The following is a 3440-nucleotide window of genomic DNA, read 5'->3' on the forward strand; positions in this document are numbered from 1 at the left end:
TTCTGGGAATACAAGTTGATCAAACACCAGAAGGAACATATATCCATCAGAGCAAGTACACTAAAGAACTTCTGAAGAAGTTCAATATGCTGGAATCTACAGTGGCCAAGACTCCAATGCATCCTACATGCATTTTGGAGAAAAAAGATAAAAGTGGTAAAGTATGTCAGAAGCTCTATCGTGGAATGATAGGTTCACTTCTATACTTAACTGCATTTAGGCCAGACATATTATTTAGTGTTCACTTATGTGCTCGTTTCCAATCAGATCCAAGGGAAACCCACTTAACTGCTGTTAAGAGGATCCTAAGGTATCTGAAAGGCACCACTAACCTTGGCTTGATGTATAAGAAAACATCAGAGTATAAGCTTTCAGGTTATTGTGATGCTGATTATGCTGGAGATAGAACAGAGAGAAAAAGTACTTCTGGAAATTGTCAATTTCTGGGAAGCAATCTAGTCTCATGGGCAAGCAAGAGGCAATCAACCATTGCACTATCAACTGCAGAGGCAGAATATATCTCAGCAGCAATATGCAGCACTCAGATGCTCTGGATGAAACATCAGCTGGAGGATTATCAGATCCTTGAGAGCAATATCCCAATCTATTGTGATAACACTGCTGCAATCTCATTGAGTAAGAATCCTATCTTGCATTCAAGGGCAAAGCACATTGAGGTAAAGTATCACTTTATTAGAGATTATGTACAGAAGGGCGTACTTCTTCTGAAGTTTGTTGATACTGACCATCAATGGGCAGATATCTTTACAAAGCCCTTAGCAGAGGATAGATTTAATTTTATTCTGAAAAATCTAAACATGGACTTTTGTCCAGAGTGAAGATGGATCAGAACCTCTGACTATGATACTTCTTGATCAGAAGATGTCTAGTCCAGAAGGTAACTCAATCAGAGTGTGTGTGCCCACTGGTACTGACTCTGAAGCTGAGACAACAACACGTGTGTCAGAATTTCTGATGCATAATTCCTTGTGCCCGTGTGACAGTCTGTTATGATTGCGTGTAGATATGCTTATCTCCTGTGTGTGATTGTGTATTTTACTGTTACTATCTATCTTTAATTTTCAACCGTTGATCTTAAAGTGCTTTTTGAATCAACAACGGTTGTTTGATAAAACCCACTATACACACACGTTCTCGTTCACTTCCGGTTTTCACTCTCGCACTCTCTGCTTTTCAAAACCGCCTCTTTCTTGATTTCTCTCTCGATCTCTCTTCATCCTTCAAACTTCATCTTCTACCTCAAACCTTCAACCTCTTCAAAATGGTGAGACAAACCAGAAGATCTACTGCAGATGCACCTCAGTTCCCTCACATGGTAGTTGGTTTGGCAACGGGTCAAAGGGGCTCTGAGAACCCGGCACAAGAACAAGTTCAAGCTCAAGAGCAGATTGTTCCAATTGCAGAACGGGGCTGTGCCGTTCACTGCGTATTTGCTCCTGAGGAACTCCAAGTCCTGGCAGAATGGAGATTCGACCTCGACAACCTGGCTGCAAATGGGTTTGATCTTCGTCCTGAAGTCCAAGCTCAAGGTTGGGGAAACTACTTCAACCGACTTCGAGGACCGGTGTATGAGAAGTTGGTCAAGGAATTCTGGAAGCACGCCGACTGCGATGATACTCAAGTGGTATCTCATATTCTTGGCAGGAAGATCATCATCACGGAGAAGTCATTCGTGAATCTGCTAGGTGCAGACACTGCTTATGGGTTTCGATTCCAATTCACTGAGTCGAAGCTGAAACCCAGCACCAAAGACAAAACCAACAAGGCCCTGTACACCACTTTCAAACCGGGCAAGACAAGTTACAAGGTGATGGACCTTCACCCCAAACTCAGGATCTGGCACAAGATCCTGCTCAACTGCATCAATCAGAGACCGAAGGGCAGTTCCCCAGATTACATCAACTTCAACCAGAAGGCGATGCTGTTTTTCATTCAAGACAAGAGGAAGATCTGCCTTCCCTACTTCCTGTTCTCCTACTTGAAGGAGTGTATCCGGAAGTCTAGGACTACTGCCTCAATCAAGTCAGCAATCAAGTATATCCCCTATGGGAGACTGCTGTCTGATCTCTTCATTGAGAGTGGCCTCATTCAAGACCTGATCAATGCTGGTTGCACAGAGGACTTGAGCACAATTGTCAGCGATGTCTTCACTGCCAACTCTCTGAAGAAGATGGGTTTGGTCCAGAAGAAGATTGCTCCTGCTCATGAAGACACATCTTCTGAGATCAGAGGAAGAAGGATGCCTCTGAATGACTACCCACTGTGGACTCAAGCAGACAATCCTGAAGCCATCAGATGCTATGTTGAAGACCTCAGGGCTCAAGGATTCGAGATTGATCTTGATGATTTCTTCAGCAGACTGCCGCCAGCTCCAGAGTTTCCTTCTCCTCCCAAGAAGAAAGCTCAGAGGAAGATGGTTCTGGAAGAATCCTCTGAAGAATCTGATGTCCCTCTGGTCAAGAAGACAAAGAGAAAGCCTGATGATGGTGATGATAGTGATAGTGAGGATGGTCCTCCAAAGAAGAAGCAGAAGAAGGTCAGAATCGTGGTGAAGCCTACTCCGGTGGAACCAGCTGCTGCAGTGGTCAGAAGGACTGAACCTCCTGCCAGAGTGACTCGATCATCAGCACATTCAAGTAAGCCTGCACTTGCTTCTGATGATGATTTGAATTTATTTGATGCACTTCCTATTTCTGCCTTGCTTCAACACTCCTCAAATCCCCTCACTCCTATTCCTGAATCCCAACCAGCCGCACAAACCACCTCTCCACCACATTCCCCACGATCCTCCTTCTTTCAACCTTCTCCTACCGAAGCACCTCTCTGGAATTTGCTTCAGAACCCAACCTCTAGGTCAGAAGATCCAACCTCTCTCCTTACCATTCCGTACGACCCATTATCTTCTGAACCCATCATCCATGACCAACCAGAGCCCAACCAAACAGAACCACAACCCAGAACGTCTGATCACTCTGCTCCCAGAGCATCAGCACGTCCTGCTGCCAGAACCACGGATACAGACTCTTCAACAGCCTTTACACCTGTATCCTTCCCAATCAATGTTGTTGATTCTTCTCCCTCCAATAACTCTGAATCAATTAGAAAATTCATGGAGGTTAGAAAAGAGAAGGTGTCTGCCTTGGAAGAGTATTACCTTACCTGTCCAAGCCCTAGGAGATATCCTGGCCCTAGACCTGAACGTCTAGTTGACCCAGATGAACCTATCTTGGCCAATCCTATCCAAGAGGCAGACCCCTTAGTTCAACAAGCTCACCCTGTCCCTGACCAACAAGAGCCCATTCAACCAGACCCTGAACCCGAACAATCAGTGTCTAACCAATCCTCGGTTAGATCACCTCACCCTCTGGTTGAAACTTCAGACCCTCACCTTGGAACCTCTGAACCCAATGCTCCCATGA

The sequence above is a fragment of the Lotus japonicus genome, chromosome 3 (genome assembly GCF_012489685.1).
Source record: "Lotus japonicus ecotype B-129 chromosome 3, LjGifu_v1.2".
Taxonomy (NCBI): Eukaryota; Viridiplantae; Streptophyta; class Magnoliopsida; order Fabales; family Fabaceae; genus Lotus; species Lotus japonicus.